We start from the raw sequence: 24,174 nt of genomic DNA, 5'->3' as shown, positions 1-24,174 counted from the left end.
GTTCCCTCCAAGATCTCGTCCAGCACTGTGGCTGAATCAGCATCTCTGCACCAATGACTCTGCCCCTGGCCACTCAAAGTCCAGAAGAAGCCTCCTGGTTGTTCCCCTTTCCTCAGCCACTTTGTGTCTGTCCATCTTCCCATGTCTGCCTCCCCTCATCCATGGCTTAAGTTGCTCGCTCTGAACAGCCTCCATCTGCTTGCCATGTCAACTCTGCTCTTCCAGGTTTCTCACCTGCCCTGCAGACTGTGTCTGGGCTTCTGCTCTGCATCTCTTCTTCACCCAGAGCCACCCTCCCAGTTCCACACCTGTCCTCATCATTTCTGTGTTTCTGTGGCTCTGCTCTGCACTGCTTCCTTTCCAGGACAGAAGATGCAACTCCCTTCTCCTAGCTTCCTTCACATCACTCTCCTCCTCATTCAACACCAGCTTCTACTGTTGTTCTCAAAACCAGCGGTTTTCACGTTCCCTTCTCAAACCACCAGCATCAATATCCGATGGACTGAAAACTGGTGGGCAATGCCACTTCCTGTACCGCACTCCAGGCAACCTGAAGCAGAAACCCTGCAGTTGGGGCTCAGCCAGGTGGATGGAAGAGCCTCCAGGGGATTCTGATGCCTGCTGAAGTTTGAGAATCACCGCTCTCTAATCCATTTGTTCTCGGCTGTGGCTGACATTTACATTACCTGAGGATGTTAAAAACGTTAAAGTCTGGGCATTACCCCAAAGCAATTAAATAAAGTTCTCTGAAGGTGCGGCCCAAATAGAGGTATTTTTTAAAAGGCTCCCCAGGTAATTCTAATGGGCAGTTAGGGTTAACTTTCATCTGCTGGGACGTTTCCTGTTGCAAGACATTTCCTTGACCCTGCTGTCTGCAAAGCTCTTCCCTGTGTTTCACAAGCTTTGCTCTTTTTCATCCTCCAGGTGAATAATGTGTAAAATTGTCACCTGCTCACAGAGGCCTTTTCTGGCCATCCTTACTCCAAGAGTACTTTCTTCTTTAACATTTTCTTAATCCTAAAAATCTCTAATTAAAACTACGCTGTTTAATCATTCATTTGCTTATTGGCTCCACTAGGCTCTCAACTCCTAGGAGAACAATGACTTCTTTTCAAGGATGAGCCCCCAGCTCCCGGGAACCAGGCTGGGCAAGTGCCGCAGGCTCAGTAAATATTTGTTGTGTGCAAGAACAAACACGGCAGGAACGCACGCAACACGCTGTTTGTCCCAAACTCTGTGCTTTTGAAGATCTGGTTCCCTTTGCTTCTTTCCTTTGCTGTCTAATTCTTCCTTAAAGAACTGTGTTCTTTACACAATGAGCTCTTTCTTTCTTGAAGTCACGTATGACTTTGTAACATTATTTAATTATTCACATTTTTTTAAAAGACCCCTTGGTCCTTGCCTCTGACAGAAGTTAGAGTACAGAGAGCAAGTGTTAGTCAGATCCCCTTCTGTTTGCTCCGTGGTGTGGATGGAGCATGCTTCTGGGCACCATGAGTAGATCCTTTCTAAAGTGAATTGACTTGAGGAAGGAAAAGCCTTCAGTCAATAGTTTTAAAAGCCAAGAGACCACTGAGGAGAGAGAAAAAGCACATCCATGAAAGAACAACTGGTTCAATACAGAGATTGAATCTTTAAAAAAAACAAACAAACAAGAGTTGAAGTATCCAATGCATGTCTGTAGATTGGGAATGCTGTTCCCAGCGGCTTCTGCTTTCTACTCCAGCACTTCTGAAGACCTAGACCTGTCCAGACATTCCCCCGAACCCATCAGTCACCCCTTCCCTTTCTCTCGGTACAGAACACTGAACTTGGTACTCACAACAGGAAATGCTGGGTAGCCAGGGGCAGCCTTTCATTGCAAGTAAGCTGCTACAGAAACTCCCCTTTTATGATGTTCCATTAGCTATGTGAGAGCAATCAGAGAGATCAGCTGGAAGTCCCCCAGTGCTGGGGCAGAACCAGGGGCCTACACACTGCCCCTTGAGATGTCATGCTGGGAGAGCAGTAGGGCTCTTCAGTGTGAGTTAGCATCCCCATCCTAAGAGACTGATCTGTTCCTCCTGAGGACAGAGCGCCTGTGGCTTCTGCTAAATGAGCCAGAGGGAGGACAAAAGCCTTAGATGATGATCTGATACATTGGGATTAGGATGCTGTCATCTTGCGTTGGTCCAGGCAGAGTGTCTTCATTTTATGTACCTTAGACTTTCTAAGAAACTGGAGATGGAATTGCTCGGGCATGCATTTTTATGCCTGAAGATCTAGGTTGGCCCCAACTGAGCTGTTACAAGTTTAATATCATTTTACCTGCATAGCCTCCAACTTCATTCTAAAATCTGAAGTTTCAGAGGATTGTGAGGGTAATCCCTCTTAGTTCTACGGAATCAAAAATCAAAGATCTGCATTTGCCTTTCTTTTCCTTCATCTCACACTAGTTCTCCTTTCCTTGCTTTAACGTTCACTCCTTCATCCAAGGAACTACTGTGCACCAGGGCTGCCTACTGTGCGCCTTGAGCCTTCCCCACCCACTCCGATCCTCCCCTGTACTCTCCCAAACTTTAACAACCTTCCGGAGCCAATTTTCTTAAAGCAAAGATTCTTGCTAACTCAATACACTAATTAGCACTATGCTGATAACCTAATGTGTTATCTTTCCCAAGTAAGGATTTGCATCTAAAGAGGTGTCTAAAATGCTGTACCTCAGAGACTAAAAGTAGGAATTTCTAGCAGTACTGGAGTTCAGAGAAATGTGGGGATGATTTGGGTACTGGGGAAAGGCAAGCCCTGTGGGGGTGGCCTCAGTCACAACACAGGAGGCCATCTTCTCTGTGTCCTCTCCTAACTGACCTAATTAGCATAATTTAATTTACTGTGCTCCATGCACAGTACCAGTGCGTAATTCTTCCTGGAGCTGGACTCACTGCCCCAGACAGGCGTGCAGTGTCTGAGGACTGGCCGTAGTAGAGCGGGGGAAGGGGAGATCTTTCTAGGTTCACAGACAGGGAATTTATAAGAAAGGGAGAAGGAGAAAACCACCAGTTGGGCAGTTTGAAGACCTAGAAAATGTACTTATTCTACTTTCTGGATACGTTTTAAAAATCTGCTGAAATAATTTATAGGAAGTGACTTGTGGCAGAGTTCAATTAAGTTTAACATATACTTATTGACAGCCAATGCAAAATTAACAATGATAATAATAAATGACTAATTAGTGACACTGAATTAGCACTTACTTTGTATCATGCTCTCTAGTAACCCTTTTACATGCATTATCAATCAGTAATTGCACCACCCTTGTTTGGTAGGCAGTGGTATGCTACTTAACTGACTCTCTGGGGAGAAAAAAAAATGCCCTGATTTGTAGCATTTGCTGGTCACCATGATGGAAACAAGCTACCAACCAAGACTTCTAACTGTATCAGAATTGCCCCACAAACTTCCTGACGGTAACAGCTGCCTCCTGGCTAGGAGGGGGTGGTTCCAGCACCGGACTGGCGGTGGGTCCTTTTATTTCACTCTTTGTTGGAGCAATCAATTCATCTGTTTTCCTGGGACTTCCCTGGTCTTTGTATTGAAAGATCTGCATCTAAGGAACACTTCCATCCCAGGGAAACTGGGTTTGGTGGTCACCCTACCCTTTGCACATGCCAGGTAACTGAGACTTAGGGATTTAGGAATTCTGCCCAGGGTCCCAGAGGTAGTGAGCAAGACAACTGCTTTCAGGAGCCAGGAGCTTAATTACATGGATACTGGGAGCCTCACTGCCACAGAAGCTAAGCCTTCCATTCTTCAGCAGAAAAGATCAGCCATGAGTGCAAAGAAGACCGTAAGAGATGGGACAAATGCACACACACACCCACACGTCATAGAAAATGCAATAGCTGAAGTGCTCTGTGGCAGAACTAAGGTATATTTTATGTGTGCAAAAGAAAGGACTACAGGCTGGTCACTTTGCCTAATTCAAAGGCTGAGCTCAACCTCGGTTTGTTGAGATCCTCCAAAAGGACTGTCCACCATCTTCCAGAATGGGCACTGACACCATTTACATAAATTCTCCACTTATGAACTGGCCACGGAGTAAGCCAGACTCCATCCACGTCTTCACACACATCCACAGCAGAATGATCAGTGCTACATCTTTTAACAACCTAAAAAATTTTATGTGAGAAAATGTGCCTTTTCTTAATGATGCCCTGTTGAATACAAGCTTCATTAACTGTAACACAATCCTTCAATTTAGGAAATCATTTCAATGATTGTTCCTAATGAGTACCAAGATATTTACACAGAAAGCAGAGCTTCTCCCTGCTAACTCGCAACTCGTGACATCTAGCATGTCTTGTCATGAGAATGTCCTTCAAGAATAAGTCTCACGAATAATGATGTTAATGTTCCACTATTTGTTAACTAAAATAAAGTTTGTTTGGAAACTTCCATTTTTTTTTCCATTTCTGAAAAAAGTTTTAGTAAGTGCCATCTGTAAAAAGCCAAGTGATTTGTTTAGATTGTAGCGAACATGACTTTTAATCTAACAGATACCTTTTAATGGATAATATAAATTACACACTACTTAGAGATGAGTTATTCTGATTTTGTGAAATGCCATACTTCTGAAAGCATTAGGAGAGTGAGACATGGCATTAATTCACAACAACAATGTTCTAGAAGAGTTGGTTCAATAAGACTATATACATGTGAAAAATAGTGATTCTCAAAAGCTATAATTAAGATGGGTTATCTTAATTATGTTAAAAGCTTTCAAGAGACTCTCCCAAAATACTCTTTTTAAAAAAATCGAAGACACACCTCAATCCATTAACTTTGAAAAATAAGTATGTGCCAAATAGGGCTTTTGTAGGGGGGCAGGGACAGTAAGTGAAAGAAACAGATATATTTAGGTTAGGGGTCACAAAATAGTAATCAGAAATATATTTAAATTTTATTTTATAAAGGACTTTATGTCCATGAGGTCTAGTTTACCCTAAAGTTGCATGAATCTTATAGTGCAAAAGGGATTCAGGAAAAAATCTTATAAGAATCTTGGACCTCACCCTTGGGAAAACAATGTCTTCTGACCCAAGTGAGCAGCAAAAGAATGGATGTGAGGGACATCGAGGTGAGGAAACCTGGAAATAAAAGTGTGCGATGTAAATCAGCCATTGGTGTTTTATATAAAGAAGGTATCCACTGTTTTTATTTGTTTAGTTTGCTTAGGGCCTCAGAATTTAAACTGATATCTCTGACCTCACACACCTGATTTCAGAGAACACGGAAACGTCAGAAAGGACAAGACACCATCACCTTTAAATAAAACTTAACAGTCCTATTTCTGGGGCGGGTCAGGATCCGTTTTACCTGTGTGCTATAAACAACTAGATGTTCTAGAATCAGAGATTATGACTCGAGTTCTGATTTGGGATTTAGGGTCACTGTCTCTTTAAATATTATGCTTTTTTTTTTTTCTGGGAAAATGATTGAAAACTTTTCTCAATTTCCCAAAGCAGTAAGCAACTAAATGAAATGAAAGAATCTCTGGCATATGATTGCATCATATAATTCAGTACTCATATATCTTTATTAGGTACGTGATTACTTAGATGATACAAAATGACATTTTAATAAAATTTACTGACATTTTTAGTGTGGTTTAAGCTTATGATAAAAAGCTCACAAATTAAAGCAGATGTAATAATTGTGAATATGAGAAATTCCAAAATATTTAATTGTTTAAATACATTTATTATATATCTCAATGATATTCTCAAACTTCACCAGTAACATATTCTCACAGACACATGTACTACATTTGATTTTTATCAGTGGCAGAGCTGGGCTCTGCTCTAAGTCAATCCTCTATATGACGTGATTTTAGAAGAGTCATTAAGATAAGCCTGACCCCACAAATGCCCTATATCCCATTGGCATGGGATTCCTACCACCCCAGATCCATCCTTTTATCCCACCTTCTTTTGTCTCATTGAGCTGTAAATATCCCTAGGAAAACTTCATTGCTTTAAACCCCATCAATCATTTATGAAAACCAGAAACAAGGAAAAGAAGCCTCCCATGACCTTTCATATTTTGAAAAAGAAGAGGGAAGGGACCCTTGAACATAAATAGGAAAAACAAAGCTTTCCCTAAAAAAAATAATTATGAAAATGAAATCCGGGAATGAGAAAGATGTGTCCCACATGTCATTCATCAGCATGTCACTTATAAACTGCAGAAAAACACATCAAATGCAATTGCTAACGAAACCTTTAAGTATATACTATATATTTAACTAATTTAAAGTCTATTATGTTTTTTTCTGGTAATTGTACTTTCCTCACAAGTACAATGGGAGATAATTTTTGGCACTTATCTCACATTCTTAATGAATGAGTCTATCTTGAGATGTTATTGTATTTTCCTATTTCAGTATCTTCTTAATTTTCAACATTATCAATCAGTTCTCTAATACTAGATTTATACAGCAGGTTAACATACTATGGAAACTTCCTCAAATCCTCTCTTTCCAACTCTTTTACTTTTCACCTCTTCTAAGAATAGTAATATTTTTAGGTAATAACCTTTGAAAACCTACAAAGACTTACTTGTGGTGATAATGGCATGAGCTAGAAGTCTTAACAAACAGAATTCTGATTCTGGTGTAGGAAAGAGAGGCCAGACCTCAGGCCGTAAGTCCAAAGGAGGAAGGGACTGAGATTCCTACAAGCAACCAGAAGGCACAGGAAGCCACAAACAAGAGAAAGGCCACAGGAGACAGAAGACACAACAGGGAAATTTAAACTCTGGTAAGTGCAAACCACAGGAGAATCTAACAGAAATTTAAAAGTAATTTGTATTTGAAAGGTTAAAAGCAATAGAGGGAGAAATAAAAAAAAAACACATAAAGAACTGTAAATAAAAGGAAAGGGACATTTCCTAAATAGCCAAGTAGAGGTTCTAAAATTTAAAATATATTTATTCAAATAAAAAAAATTAAGAGGATGCATGATGAGTAGAGATTTAGAATCTTAAGACGATTTTATGAAAATAATTAGTCAATAAACTTGCAAACTAAGATAAATGTACAACTTTATAGGAAATCATAATTAGCTGTAATTTATTATGTAATATATAAATTGATTAGCTAACATTAGAAAAATTGAATTTATAGTAAATTACCACCTACCACATTGTGCATACTTTTCATACACATACAGATTACAATAAAATATGAGTTTCAGACTGTTTCACTGGCAACTCTTACAGAACTTTTAAGAAACACATAAATTCTATCTTATTTGAAGTGATTTAGAGAAGAAAGGAGTAGCCATTCTTTACAAAATAATATATAACATGAGCAATGATAGCAATATTTATTATTTTTAACAGTAGTTACTGGGTACGTGAGAGTTTTGATCCATTTTCATATTTTTGGTATTTTACCATCTTTACTAAATTTTTTAAAAATGAAAAAAATGACATTTCCTCCTGCCATTCCCTTTCATTGGTATTAAAGCGATGCCCATGAATGAAGAGTCATTAGCTCAACAGTGTGGTTCTTACGGAGATTCCTTATTAATTCATAACTAAACTTGCAGTTATTGAAAACACGGTGTGCAATCGATGGATGGCGGTTATCCAGAGACTACATGAAGTCGCTGAGAAATTAGTGTTCCAGAGAATGTCCCTCGTGAAAAGAAATCAATTTGACTCCTCAGTCTGTAACACCTTCCAGTGACCTAAATGTCGTCTTTTATAGTGGAATTCCAAAGTGAAGTTTATAAATTACCAATATCAGGAAGGAGTGACACAGTCTAGGAAATATGACATTTAAATTAGTTACAAGGTTAAATAATAAAGCAAATTTTGCTGAATGATAGCTTATTATTTTATCTAATTGTAAGCCATTACAAATTGTGGACAAAACGGCAAACATTTGCCCTGGAGACAATGCGTATCGTTCTGTCATTTCTTTAACCTAACCCTGTGGATAGCCAGTTTCAATTGCTAGGCTTGGCACAGGTGGTTTCATTCCCTTTAAGCCAAGTTATACAGACAGAGGATAGCTAAATTGACAAAAAATAATGTACTATGGTATGTTCACAAAAGTTCACACTTCCCAAGGGTTATAATAGCTATATTGTTCATCAGAAAAGACTTATATGGACCTAGGGCAGAGGGACATAGGGAATTTCCACTGGAAAGAAGGCACTGGAAATATGTGAACATCAGAACCAGGAGCAGAAGGCGCTTCTGAAAAAAATATCTCTACGCACCTGGTGGGTGTGGTACATGTCCGTGCCAGCATTCCTGATTGCCTGGCAAATCCAAATACTGTTAATATTAGAAATAGCTTAAAGGGTGTGAGGTTCTTGGTCCAGGAAGATTTGTTGGTAAGAGCTTTTCTAATTATTTTTTTAACATTTTTTCATTGTTGTTCGAGTACAGTTTCTGCCTTTTCCCCCCACCCCTCCCCACCACCCCACACCTCCCCACCTCCCTCCCCTGTTTCCACCCCCCTTGTTATTGTCCATGTGTCCTTTATAATAGTTCCTGCAAATCCTTCACCCTTTCCCCCATAACCCTCTCCCCTTTCCCCTCTGGTTACTGTCAGCCTGTTCTCAATTTCAGTGTCTTTGGTTATATTTTGCTTGCTTATTTGTTTTGTTGATTAGATTCCTGTTAAAGGTGAGATCATATGGTATTTGTCTTTCACTGCCTGGCTTATTTCACTTAGCATAATGCTCTCCAGTTCCATCCATGCTGTCCCAAAGGGTAGGAGCTCCTTCTTTCTTTCTGCTGCATAATATTCCATTGTATAAATATACCACAGTCTTTGATCCATTACGGAGGGTCCAGAGGTACATGAAAAGATGCTCAGTATTGCTAGCTATCAGAGAGATGCAAATTAAAACCACAATGAGATACCACTTCACACTGGTGAGAATGGTCATCATAAACAAAGCAACAAACAACAAATGTTGGAGAGGATGCAGAGAAAAGGGAACCCTAGTGCACTGTTGGTAGGATTGCAGACTGGTGCAGCCACTGTGGAAAACAGTATGGAATTTCCTCAGAAAACTAAAAATGGAACTGCCTTTTGACCTGGCAATTCCACTGCTAGGATTATATCCTAAGAGCCCTGAAACACCAATCCAAAAGAACCTATGCACCCCAATGTGCACAGCAGCACAATTTACAATAGCCAAGTGCTGGAAACAACCTAAGTGCCCATCAGTAAATGAATGAAGCTTTTCTAATTAAAAAGAGAAGGTATAATAAGTAATCAGTGGCAAGAAACAAAGGGCACCTGTGCAATGTGGGCTGTTAAATTGTCGTGTGGGGCTGCGAAAGCATCCGTATGTCTCCACATCCACATATGCTGTGAAAAAGATGTGTTCTACTTAAGTCACTACAGCACAGCTTGCTGGGAAATCATCAGCAGTGGGCCCGAACGCATCCAGTCTTTAAGGGGCTTTCTTCGTGTGTTGCTCCCTTTCAGGCATTAGTAATTTTACAATATTTCAATGGATGTTGCCAGAGCTAGGGCCAATGGAATATTTGCTAGAAGTACTAGGGAAATTTGAAGTAATTTAGGCAAAGTAACAGCTAACCTCAATTAAAAGAAACCTCCAGGACCAGGTGGGTTCTGATTTGCAGCAGGCAATGGCTTCAACCCTTTACCCAGGATGTTAGTCAAACTTGAATCTTCCATGTCAGGGGAGGCAAACTTCACGTCCCTCAGGCTGTTTCTCAGCCTTCCTGTCACTAATCCATTACAAAAACCTTCTCTGTGTTCTTTGTCCTAAGTTTTGAAAATCTCCATCTGGGAAGAACGCTTATTTTTGGTTTATTTAGTTTCATTTTATTTTTTTCAAAATATCTTATTATAGTCTCCAGGCTACATATATTTTTAACTCTCCAAATTACTTTCTGGAGAATTTCACTAAAAGGAGAGACAAAAAAAATGTATTAATATTTCCTTCTGTACCATTACTCACAAGGCTACACAAAGACAGAAAATGTCCTCACTCCTAAAATGCTATTAAGCCCCAATGCCCCAGCAAAAAGCAAGAGACCTCTGCATGGTAACATCACACGGGATAAGACAGAAGTAAGTGCCTACACAGCTGGTATAGTCACCAGGCCTTTGGGATTCCAAGTCCCAGAGCCCTCCTTCTACTCAGTCACCCAGTAGGTGTTTCCATATTGAAAGAAAGAAAAAATCCTGGGGTGATTAATGGTAGTGGGGAAGTGCAGTAACTATGCAACAGGACTAATAGTTAATAGCTTACAATATTGGTTTATTCAATTACACCACGTTAACCCAAAGAACTGCATTACACATAGGGCCAAGTTAATATGTTATTTTAATGACAAAACCAGGTTAGTCTTGCAGTGATTTGGAATCACTCAACTATCATCAAAGGAGTTTAACCATCTCTACTCAACGCCCATTTTTCTTTTTGCTCACCCCAACCCCAACCAACAAGTTTTATTTTAAAGCATTTATCTAGAGAGAGAAGATTTTTTCCCCTCAGATGCTAATGAACAATTCATATTGGCAAGAAAGACCAACACAAACAACCCTTAGGTAAAATTTCTGCTTCCTAATGAACAGCACCCTTGGGCTCCAGGCTGCAGAGCCAAATAAATGATTCCACAAGCCCGAAAGCTCATTATTGCCCTGAAATAGGCCCAGCCTCAGGCATCTGTGGCCATATTATGATCATTAAGAATCTTCTGTTGCTTATTGCTTTCTCCTTTTTCTGTTTAAGAGGCAAGCAAAACACTGGTCTCCTTCCTCCGTAGCACCTGTAAGTCTATTTCTTATTCCAGATTTAACCATCTCTCTACTCTCTGTCTTGTGCTCCCCCACCTTTTTTTAAACCTATACAAAATTAAGATTTTTTTCTCTGGTCAGTGACCCTACTTTTGAGGTTCACTAGTTGACATGGACACAGCTGGGGACTTAGCCTTTTTATTGTCTCACAAAGCCCACCACGGTGGGTCACAACCTTGTCGAAAATTCGCTGCTTTCGTGTCCAAGGGCGCACAAACCTGACGGGAGTTTAACAGGGAAAGGTAGAGAGCTGAGTGGAAATTGTTTCACAAAACCTGGAGGGGTTCATTTAAAATACATCCATCCCTAACTCCCACACATGTTACCAAACAAGTTCCTGGGAGAGTAGCACAGAGCTTAAACAGTGGGTATATCTTGTAAACTACCAAATGATAGTTTAACTTATAGTTTAAAAGTCTTTTTTCTAGTATAATGAACATGGAAGATTTCAGAACTCAAGTTTTTGTTTTCTCTTCGTTTGATGCTAATGACATAATCTTTTATTATAGCAAGATATTAATTCATATGTTATTCTAGTAATTAATACTTTTTATACCCATTAACACCATGATAAGCAAATTTGTGTTTTCACTTTCCAAAAATTTTTGCTTCTGGAATTGAAGTTCCTTAGATATTTCATGCTTAAGCTTTCTTATTAAGGTACTGCTTTCCAAAAATTTGCTCTAGATATAGTAACATTAAATTAAACATCTGTTCAACAGCCATGTTTAAATTTATTTAGAATATTTTGTTTGGGTAAAGAAAGTGGTTCTTTGAGAAAATTATTTCCAAGAAATATTTGACAAAGAAAAACCAAGAGGAGGAGATGATTAGTGAAGAAAGCAAGGGTTCAGTGCTAGCATTTTGTCATCTAGCTAAGTTTAAAAAAAAATAAAGGTAAAGGAAGACACTGAGGACTAGAAATAAAAGAATTGAAGTGTTTTTGTCGGTAAAAAATGATTTAAAAGAGTGAGGAAAGGGAGGTAGGATATTATATGTAGCTTTGTAGCTCTTTTTATTTTGGTTTAACATTTATCATTGCTTATAAGAACCCTGCCAGGTACTTTCTTCATTCACTCATTGAGCCAGGCTTTGCTGAACAGTTTGAGGGTAAGACACACAATGAATATACATGAAAAGAAATGGAACGTGATTATTCTGTGCTCAAAGTGGCCTTCTGTGATTGGTTTAAAGAATGAAATAGACCTTCTTACAATGAAATAACTGGAAAGGCCAATTCAAAAAATATAAGTGAGTTATTTTTAAGATGCGGAGAATCCAGCTATTGAGGAGAAAGCTTTGGCCGAGTTGGGCTTCATGGTGGCCATCAGGGAGTAATTAGGGGTAAACTGGGGAAAGAAAGGGACAATGCTTTTGGTGGACACAAAAAATTACTCCCTATTTTGTCTTTGAGAAATTTTTCCAAACTGTTTTTAAAAATACTTTTTATATGTTTATTTGACGTGTTTTCTAAATAGTTCTGTTTTTACTTGACATTTTTAAAGGAGAGTAAAATATGCATGATTAAGTGAGGAGGGCCTGAAGGTAAGATTGAATCCTTCCATACAGCTTCCACTTTGGGAACAGTAGCTAAGATGGTAGGGGTGGGGGTGCTGAAATTGCAAAACTAAATAATGAAGTGATAACAAATGTCGAATGGCACCTAACAATGTGTTACTAAATGAAATCGATATTTATAGGTATTTCCTGAGTGAAAAAGTACTGACATGTGCTCTTCTTTTTAATATTGGTTACAAGCACTGTGTGCAGAGCAGTGTGGGTTTTTGCTCCAGCTCCTCCACTTACTAACTTCATAAACTCGGGGAAGTTACTAACTTGTTTTGTGCCTCGATTCCCACATTCGCTACATAAACCAAAGACTTGTTCTGCTGACATCCAAAAAAGAAAATGCACGTGACGAGTTCAGAACAGTACGTGACACATAGTAAATGTTTCATAAATGTTCGTGATGGTGAGGATGGTAAAGATGATGGTATCACTCATGTCTTCAATAGATATACACTGGGTGCCTAAATATATATGTATATCACAGCCCAGACTTTCCATAATGGATTGTGTTAGATTTAAAGTTATTTTATAACCTATCTACTGCTACGTAAATATGTTAAGAGAAGTTGTACAGCTGATGGGCAACATCAGCGGGAAACTTGTTTCTAAGGAATAAGAAAATAAATGATAAATATATGGGTGAATAACAGAACATGTTATCATTTTAAGTTCTTTAAAATATATTTGTTAATATGAAGTTATTAGATGGAGTAATATATATAACTATGTATAATATACTTTTGTAAATATATATAAACAAGTAATAATTACAACAAATGTAGCATAAAGATATAAATATTTATAGGAGGTGGTAGAATATTAACCGTATGTAGACATTGAGTTAAATACATATATTTTAACCCCTAAAACAACCACTACAAAGAAAGATACATAGCCAAACATCATTATTTAAAAACAGAATGCAAAAAAATATTCAAGCAATCTAGAGGAATGAAGAAAAGAGAGAACAAAGAAACAAAATACAGATGAGAAAAACAGAAAACAGTAAAATGGTAGATCTAAATCAAACAATATCAATAATTATATTACATGTTAATTGTGTAAAATATTCTAATTAACAGAGTAGAAACTAAACCAAGACTCTCTTAGAAGTTTCCTACTACACATGCACTTCAAATATACAAAAACGGACAGATTGAAAATGAATGGGTAGAAAGATAGAGACCAAGCAAACAGTAAACATTACAGTGACTATAGTATCAGATAAATATACTTCAACAGTTTTACTATAGCTACAGAGGGTTTTTTATAATAATAAAAGGAAAATAGCAATTATGAATGTGTGTGCGCGCCTGGTAACAGTCTTGTTACTGAACAGCGAGCAGGGTCCCGCTGCCAGCTGCCACCCTCTAGGCAAAATTCCGGGTGCAAAGATTTGTTGATAAAGGAAAGGAGTCTTTATTCAAAAGCTACACAATTTTGACATAACAGCTTTCTGCAGGCATCAGCCACTTAAGGCTATCAATTAAGGCTAAAACCTTTAACCTCTGAGTTCCCCTATCATTACCCAGGTCAGTTTTTAATTATCTTATTTCCATAGGGTTAGTTTACAAACTCAAACAACATAAGATACAAAAGCTACAGGATTTTGGAAGAATGGCAGGCTTCTGCCTCAGATCCCGTTCCCTCTAAAACACCCAAAGAAAAATAGCCCTGTCACCCTCTGCCAGGCCAGCCCGGTCCTAGGCCGCACTGAGTTCCTTCTCCCATCCAAAATAATGTCCTCTGGGAAAGAGAGGCAGCTGCAGCATGGTCACCCATGCATCCTTGAGGAAGAGAATCAGAGAGCCAGTCTCTGCCCTCCTTTTATTTTAAATATTCTGACCTATAATTTCACACACTCCAGAGGCATTCAGCTTCTCAGGCAATCCCATCCTAGGCTGTTTACTGTCGCCCCAGGCAACTTCCTTCTCCAGCCCCTCCCTTCTCCTCCTGAGTGATCTGATCAGATCTCTCTGTATCAACCTTAAAATACATAAAGCAGAAATTGACAAAATAAAAGGGAGAAACAGACAAGTCTCCAATTATAGCAGAAATGTTTATAACTCTTTCCCAGCAATTAGTAGCACACTGAACAAAAATATTAGCAAAGATATAAAAGATTTGAACAACATTATCAACCATATTGATATAATTGACATTTGTAAATGACAAAAAAGAGCATATGCTATGGTAATTCCATTATATAAAATTCTAAAAAGTATAAGATAAGCTAGTGACAGAAAGAAGATCAGTGTTTGTCTGAGGATAGGGTGGAGAGAGAAATAAACAGTAAAGAAGTAAAAAATCCTTGGGTGTGATCAAATGAAATATTTCAGAATAGCAACAGAATTCCCTTAGCCCATTGACCAATAACAAGAATGCTGGTCCATTTCTTAAAACGTGGTTACAAATGCCAGAGAACGTGCATGCACGCGTCCACGCCTCCCCTCCATCCAGTGAATATCCCAGTGATGGCAATGCTCTGAAATCATGGCTCCCAACCAAGCAGTCTATTTTAAGCAGAAACATTAAAATATTATAACAGATGCTCACGTCTACATGTTAAGAGATGGTATGTGTGTCTGAATAATATTTACTTCTTTATAAATTAATTTTGGCAACTGATATTTTTTCCCCTTAAAATAGAATGAATTTCACTGTGGAGAACATGCCTTTCAAACTTCCTACAGTTAGTTTTTTACTAAGCATTTCTGGCGGGCTATGCAGGGGGAATGGAACTAGGACTTGAAATAATGCTGCCCATCTTCCCATCATGTCAAGATGTGCTTGTCCACAAAAAAACTATCTGCTAAACAAAACAAGACAAAACAAACACACTCAGTTGTTTTTTTTTTTTTTTTTTTCCTCTCAGCTTGACAAATGAGTCAGCTGAGAAGAAACGGTGTCAAAGCCATGGATCCTTATTTCAGGCTCCACATAATTGTACTTGCACACAATTCCCATTTAAATCTTAGGTAAGATTTTATAGAGAAATGTGTATCAATTAAAAATCCAACCGTGAACAACATTTTGCAAATAATAATAATACACACACACATTTTTTGTCCAAATATCATACTGTAGTTAATGTAAATGTTTAAAAGGGTAAAAAAACATTAAGCCTTATCTTCTGAACAACATAATTGGGGTGAACAGAAAAGTGAGTTCAGTTACTGAAGAAAAGAGAAAATCTCAACGTTGATAAGGAATTGAGTGGGAAAAGTGAGCAGCTGCAGACAGAACTAGAAGTTTTGAACTGGGTAGGCTAGGTGCGACGAATGGGTTACATTTCGTCCATCAGGATGCACCGTTTATGGCAGTGAGTACCCACAGGGAGATGTGTACCGTGGCGAGATGAGACAGAGCGAGCACAGCTGGAGCCTTTGTTGCCAGGCAGTGGAAATAACTGGGGCAGAAGTGGAGAGGCCAAAAGTTGTACATCATCCCTAACACACCTACGTGTGTGTGTGTAATGAGATAGTGAAACCAAAACAAAGATTTATTCAGTTAAATACATGGTAATATAGATGAATTACAGGAACAAATATATACATGTACTTGTTATATATTTGTATACACATTTACATGAAATTTTAGCATGATAAACATTTTCATTTACATAACAATTGCTTAATGCTCGTATGGTGTTCCACTGAGGCCAGTTTTATAAGGGTCGGAGGTGTCAAAGGGTGACCTACCAGAAGCCTGTGCACCAGTTTTCAAAGCAGAGTGTTGGCATCCACACTGGATATGCCCTCTCTGCTTCCCAGGCTCCCTGGCTGCCCTCAGAGCTGGGTGGCTGAGGGGAGGACTGTTCATTCTCTCTGGTTGCTGGGCTATGAAGTAATAGCGCTAACATTTCAGTGGCAAATGCCCACCCTATTTTCTGTGTCACTTTTATCTCTCCCATTTTATATTTAAACTTATGCCTCTTTCTAATTTGTACACATCAACTCTGTTAGGTGAATATTTCTATAACAGTTCTGTGTTTATTCATATAAATCATAAGAAAATAGGGTTCCAGAAATCTCAAGTAAAAATGCCTGTCTTGAAAGATTCAAAGCCATCAGTGACACAGATCTGAGTTGGATCGCAGTTTAGAAAAACTCAACTTCCTGCAAAATCTTGGAATTCTATCACAATATGAAATGTGCAAGAGTTTGGTTTGTGTGGAATTATACACAATTCATTTTCTCCATATCTTGCTGTAATTTGTGTATCAGTTGTAAATAGAGGATGAGGTTTTCCAACATATAAGCTATTTGAAGAATAAAATATTTCTATTTCGTCTCCCCTTTTCTCTACACTTGAAGGAAGTCCAACCATCACAACTATGGCATCCTCCACTGGCACCCCGATCTCGCAGTTGGCAAGCATTTCCCATATGAAGGCTTTGTGTACGTGGGCTATGCATAGAACTATATAATTAATTTAATATTCAAATGGCATGCAATTTCTATTAAGCATTATTATTTTTATAATAGGGGAAAGGCCTAGGTGAAACTCAGATTAAATCACAGCATGCCAAAATTTTAAAAGGTTTTGCTTGGCAAGAGGGATCTGCTATTTAAGGAACATGCCCATAGGAGAGAGTGTGGATGAGGCTTAGAAGGACCTGTTTGTAAGATTACCCAGCCATATATCCCAGATCCAGTCTCCACTATTGGGTGCTTCAATCTCCATCTCTACATCAAAGGAAGGAGTTCAACTAGATATTTTTAAATGTCTTATCCAGTTCGAAATTTTGATGATACTGGGCAGGAAAAGAAAATCTGTAATTTAACCTTCTCTTGAGGGATTAATATTAGAAGTAAAAAAGCATTTCTAATAGTGAAATATCTTTAGCCGTCAAGTATTATTCAGGGACATTATAACATTTCCTTCATTTCTGAAAAAAATATGATGTAGGGTTCTGTTTTAGAATGTAGTCTTTCTTGAGATGAATAGCTTCTAGAATTTCAGAAACCAATGCAATATTAAAAAAAGGAATAAAAGGTTACATTTTTTTTGCCAAAGATACTAAAAAACAAAACCAACAATCAGAAAAAACATTATGGCTGAAATTCCTTTAGAGAAAGAATATTTTAGCATAAAATTAGAAAGAATATAATTGTAGGATAAAGAACAATTTATGTTGAATACTTTATTAAGAAACTCATTCATTTTTCTAATTTATTTCATTTGGCCATTAACTGTGAAAACACTGTCTGGGACCAGCACAAATCAGAGGATTGGCTTTTGAAAAACTGGTAGATTAGATGACCTCTCAATTTCTGTCTCTTAATCCCATCATTTCCCTAAATCAGTTTAATTATCCTGCAGAAATAGAAGCACAGCAGTGGCTTTTGCAATTACTTCTTGATTTGAGCATTTTCTCTGTCCCTCAGTTTAAGTTTATTCTATGTGACTGAACATTATCATTGATTCACTATGAAGTTAATCATTTAGATAACTTCTATTAACTATGTCTCAAGATTCACCAGTGGAAAACTAGTCATGGCTGGCAGAACTATTTGTTGTTGGTGTCTCTTTTCCTATAGATACTTATCTGAGAAAAAGCTTGTTTTGTTCAGCCCTGCTGTTCCTGCTGTTACTTGTGTCCCATAGCTTTAGGAGCAGAAAACAATTAGAATGCACTTCTCTCCTTGCTCTGTTATTTCTCTAAAGCTTAGAAGAAGAAGAAAAAAAACATAATCTAGAAAAAAATCCCAACACAAACAAACATAAAGCCCTCTCCCTCGCTTCATTTGTGTTTTAGAACCCCATTACCATTGTCAAATGGCTGTCACTGCCTCCTGTGAGTGACCTTTAGAGAACAACCAGCGTAGTCAGGATCTTCTTGAAGCGAAATGTCAATTCTCTGTCGATGAATTGCCAGCCTTACCCCATGATTGCCAAGTTGGTGAGGATCATTGTTTAAAGGCTGTCAGGAAGCTGCTCTGCTAAGGAATCGGAGACCAGTTTCATACAATTGACTAGACACTATTTACAGGTCTCTTAGCAGACAAGGATGCAATGCGTGAGCTCTTGGGATCCAAGGTTAAGACTGAGTGTTTTCGGAGAGAAGACTTAAGCACTAACGATTTTCCTCCCATCATCCCCAAACATAAAAGAATTAATGAATTCCATTGTGAACCTGAAGGAGACCTGATTGCATAAGAAAAGACACAAAGTCCTATTACAATATATTCAGGCCCCAAGTGATTTTAAACAAAGTCCAACCCACAGCTCTAATCAGAAACAGAGGGACCCAGGCTGACCAAACCTTCAACACATGGTTTCAGAGGTTTTCCTGGGAGACAATATCTAGCTGGCATGGAGGAAGAGAGTAGAGGATTGTACATCTGACTGTTTTACGTGGCGAGGCTTCTAAGTTGTGATCATTAATTCTACCCACAATTCCTTGAGCAGCACTCAGTCACCTGGCTTAACTTAAATGCAAGGAGTGAGACACAGCTGTGTCCTAGCAACAACTATTCACTAGGAAGGAGTGATCTCCATAGCAGCTGGCAGTTTTTACCACAGGGGTTTTGTAGAAAAACTCACCAGCTGCAGTATTTAAACATGGAAAAGAAGCAAGTAAAAAGTTTGCCAGAATATTTAACACATCAACTTATGTAAATTCTAGAAGAAAAACTTAAGGGACCAAGAAAGTATAGAAATGTTAACATTCATTGACAAAATTTTCCAGTTTATACCCAACTGTCCTATCCTCCACATACCTCTGTGCCTTTTAAGTCTTGACATTTTCCCCTGAATTTGTCATGCCCCAGACACCTCTGTGCATATCCTTATACAAGCCTGCACATACAGATGGGGAAAAAGTAGTTTTACAGTTCCATGTGAAACAGAGTTTACTCTTGCATTATTATTTATTAAGTATTGTACTATTTTCCAACAACTGTAAACCTAGTTTTGCCCTGCCCTGTACTGTCCATATACGTACATGTCCTGAAGTGATTCAAGAAAAATTGGCCAAAATGCTCACATCGCTGTATTATTCACCTTGGTCCTTCTCCACGGAAGGGTGCCGCACTGGCCCTGGTGTGGTCCTTTCATGCCTTCACTCCTCAGTTAACTTAGTCAGACTCTCCCTTCACATTCGGTTTGACTTAATGCTAATAGGTACAGGGGTTTCACTTTCTCAGATAAATCTTAACTTTAACTGGGTTTAAGGACCTTCAGTATAAGGGATGGAGACTAGCCCAGATGGAACCAGAAGGTGGTTTTGCTGTGGAGGTTAAAGAGTGACTGAGAATTATCACCTGGAGGGCAGAGCTCTGGTCACCTTGAACTTAATGATGTTGGCACATGGAGATTGTTTTGTATTTTATTTTATTTAAATGGAATTGATTTTATTGTATCTTCAACACTGTATTCTATTACTTAGAAAAGAACAATTACATATATGAGTTTTTCTTGCTTTGGCTCTGAAGTGGTGATGTCTCCCCCCAGAGGGTAAAATTTTTCTTCTTTCCCTGCCCTATTTGTAAATTTAATAATTGTGTTAATATTTTGGTACCACTTTATAATTTACAGGGCACTTTTATTGTCCTATGTGCCCATGGCTTTTTGGTAACTTGCATTTATAGTATGAGTCATCCTCTGCGTGATAGAGGTTTATGAGGCTTGAGCAAAGAGAACAATAAGAAAAATAGCATGATTATTTATGAAAAAATTGCTGATCAATTAGCCATATTTAGACCCTCAAATCAACACTTCAGCTGTAATATTCAATAAGGCACATAATTTTCTACTTCCCACCTAGGACCACAGCAACTTGCTGTTAGCTGCTGTCATCAGCCTGTCCCTCCTCTGGAACTTCAAGCAGCTGTCAGCAAAATCATCGCCCGAGTGGCCCAGTGTGTGTGCTGGAATACACAGGCATGATACCACTTCTATTTCCTAAATGCTTAGAATACAGACTCTGGCTCAGAACACATTCTCGTCTGTGAGGCTTCTTCCACACTAAAGTAGTGGATGGGTATGTCCATGTAAGGACAGGAGTCATTAAAACAATGGGATACAGCTACATGCCAATTAGAGTGGCCCAATTCCAGAACACTGCCAACATCAAATGCTGGTGAAGAGGTGGGGCAACTAGAATTCTCATGAACTTCTCCTGGGAAGGAAAAGTGATATAACCACTTTGGAAGATAGTGTGGTATTTTCTTACAGAACCAAACATAGTCTTACCATATGATCCAGCAATCACACTCTGGTGTTTCCCCAAAGGAGTTAGAAACTTACGTCCACACAAAAACCTGTACAAGGAAGTTTATGAGCAGCTTTATTTATAATTACCATATAATTTCACTTATATGTGGAATCTGAAAAACAACAACCCCCCCCCCAAAAAAAACCCCAGAAACAAACTCATAGATACAGAAAACAAAAGAAGGATCACCAGATGGGAGGGGTTTGAAGGGATGGGCGTGAAAGGTGAAAGAGATTAAGAAGTACAAATTGCCAGTTATAAAAATAATCACGGATGGGGATGTAAGTACAGCATAGGGAATACAGTCAGTAATAGTGTAATAACTATGTTTGGTCAGATGGGTATTAGACTTACTGGGGTGATCATTTGTAAGATATATAAATGTATGATCACTACTTAGTACACCTGAAACTAATATAATATTGCATGCTAACTGTAATTAAAAAATAAATAAAAAAAAGAAAAAACTTGAACACAACCAAGACGTCCTTCAGTAGATAAATGGATAAACTGTTACATCCAGACAATGGAACACTATTCAGTGCTAAAAGAAGTGGTTATCAAGCTACAAAAAGACAGAGAAGCTTAAATGCATATTACGAAGTGAAAGAAGCTCATCTGAAAAGCCTACATATCATAGGATTCCAATAATGTGACATTCTGGAAAAGGAAAACTATGGAGACAATAAAAAGATCAGTGATTTCCAGGAGTTTGGGGGCCAAGGGCAGATGAGTAGGCAGAGCACACAGGATTTTTAAGGCAGTTAAAATATTCTGTGTGGTGTTATAGTGATGGCTATATGTCATTATACATTTGCCCAAACTCATAGAAAGTACAACATCAAGAGTCAACCCTAAGGTAAACTATGGACTTTGGGTGACTGTGACGTGTCAATGTAGTTTCATCCTTGGGGAAAAGAAAAGAAAGTACCGTTCTGTTGAGTGATGTTGATAACGGGGGAGGCTGTACCTGTATAAAGATGGGTGGGGATGGAGTATATGGGAAATTTCCATACCTCCTTCTCCATTTTGTCTCAAATCTACAACTGCTTTAAAAAATAAAATCTTAAAAACAAGCAAAAGAAGACAACACAATAACAGGGGCAGAAGGGCTAGGTGACAGCAATGCTTAGGGAGGAGATTCGGAAAGGGAAAACTGTCAGTGTCCCTGATCCATCCCCACTCAACCCTGACTCTCCTTCAATAATAAAGATAGATGCAGATCTCGAAAGAAACCTTGACAAAAGGCATACAGGGGTTCAGATGCAAAGGGTGCGTGTGTGGGAAGTGTTATCGAGTGGGGGCAGGACATGAGGCATGCATGCTGATATTTAAGATAACAGTAAGTGAATACAGAAAATTATATACTCTGTAGATTGTCTCTTTAATATCAGATTTAGGAGTGAACTACAACAGTGAAAGCTTATCGAGGGCTGGAATTGCTAGTGTCTGATCATTTGATCTTTCTGTTAGCAGAATGCATGCTGCTGCGTACTGGATACGCAGTAGATATTTATTTGATTAAAAAATTCAACCTTATCCTCCTCCCTCCTCCAACACAAATATGTTGAAGTAGTAGGTGCTTTAAATATTTCATTGACTTTTTAATCATCCTCTTATGTGTCTTGTTCCTTCTGTACTCTCCAGCCCCTTACTACATGCAGCAACTCAGCATTTCAGAGAAAGATCAATAGGGATGGAATTTACACTGTCATGATAAGCAGAATAGGAAATATATTTTTCTTGACAACTATATTCTCGAATATAAGCATCTTCTCCACTTATTTGTGAAGCCAACTCTGCCAATACACCTAAAATGATGTAATAAAATCAATCACCAGGACTATCTTCATCCTGAGAACGGACCAGCTCTGGGTCTTTGATGATTCCTATTTAAGAGTTCTGGAACCAAAAACAAATAAAAATAAATAAATAAATAAAAGCAAAAAAATAAATCTGGAACCAATTTGCCTTTATCTTTATCGTAGTATGTAGGTCACCCCAGAGCTTCCATTTTGTCCTTAACTTAATGTCCAGCTGTTTGCTCAATGTTTTTCTCTCTTCCGATGTCCCCGCTGAAATGAAAGTGCTCGCTCTCTTGCAGTGCCTTCTAGCTCTCTGTTGATTTGTATTCACAATCACTATGAATCCCAACTAATAGGCTGCAACATATGTTTGGTGTTTTGGGGTCAAGGTGAAGAGTTGAGTTAATGCAAAGTGTTAATTATATGACCTTTCAGAAAACCTGATAGGGTGTACAATAAATTCTAGATTATTTTCACTTTGGTTGGAGATCAGTCAGTGCTTTGTTTGGTAACCTGAGCAGACATAAAACTTCATTTTTTGCCACCTCATGATTTTTTTTAGCCATTAGCTGTGTTCTGATTATTGGACTCACTTGACATTATGCCTTGTCTTGATATTTTCATTGATTTTTTTTCGAATAAACCAGAAGCTCTTCCCATATTTTTATGAGAGTAGGCCTGAAGAATAACAGCATATTAATATAATGTACTGATAGGGCATTGTTATCTCATTTTTTATTTCAATAGATAAAAAAGGAAGCCAAACTAATAGAGCAATATTGAATTCTGGGAGATTTGTGGTATTTTAAAAAAACAGGCTGATAATAAAATACGAAATACTATCAATCTGAGAACAAAAATTCACCAGTGTGTAACCTTGAGATAAATTATTTTAAAAACACATGTAAGCATTACCCATCACATAAATAAATGACACAATAAAATATGATGAAGTCCTTGTTATTAAACTGATGATTTGAAACAAGACAATTACCATACTTTTAGAAAAGTGTTTTGGGACAAAAAATCATAATTTTTATACACTATATTAAATTATAATGAATACTCAGTTGGCCCCTGAAAAAGAAAATAGATTATGAAATGCATGCATAGAAGGCAGGAACAAAATCCTTGGCTTTGGCAAATGTTGGATGCACAGGGACTGACTATAAATTTAAGACCCAAAAGAACACCTGGAAGGAGCTGTTTTATACCCATCAGGCTGCTTCCCTGGGTCCCTGCAAAGATTTTATTTAGCTCTAGCAGCTGGACAGAGACAGAAGGAACTCTGGGAAATCTGACTCGCTAGGTTCTGATAATGGCTGCCCTCACTATTGACTTTTCCTAGATGGTTCTGCCCGGTCTTGCCAATTGATGAGTTAGTCCACAGCATTTTGGAACAGGAGGAAGATAAAATTTTTTCCTTGTAATAACTTGCTTTCTCACTCTGTCACTATTGATTATTACATAAAAGATTTCAAAAAAACATATTATTATTCAAGAATTTTTTAACAATGGCTCATCATTTTTTATCTTAAAACATATAACATTTCCTTCTAACTCTTTTTTTTTTTAATTTCCCCATCCTGTTGTCTTTTCTCTACTGGATTTGCAGTCTCTGCCAGAACCTTGCCCACAGTGTCAGGTATAGATCAGTGGCAACAACCCACAGAAACGTCTGCTCATAGTTCTGAAGAATGTGTTGGTGTAAAACACATCCATTACAGGTGAACACACACACACAA

This window comes from Desmodus rotundus, chromosome 2 (genome assembly GCF_022682495.2).
Source record: "Desmodus rotundus isolate HL8 chromosome 2, HLdesRot8A.1, whole genome shotgun sequence".
NCBI classification, from domain to species: Eukaryota; Metazoa; Chordata; class Mammalia; order Chiroptera; family Phyllostomidae; genus Desmodus; species Desmodus rotundus.
Note: the sequence above shows the minus strand (reverse complement) of the source record.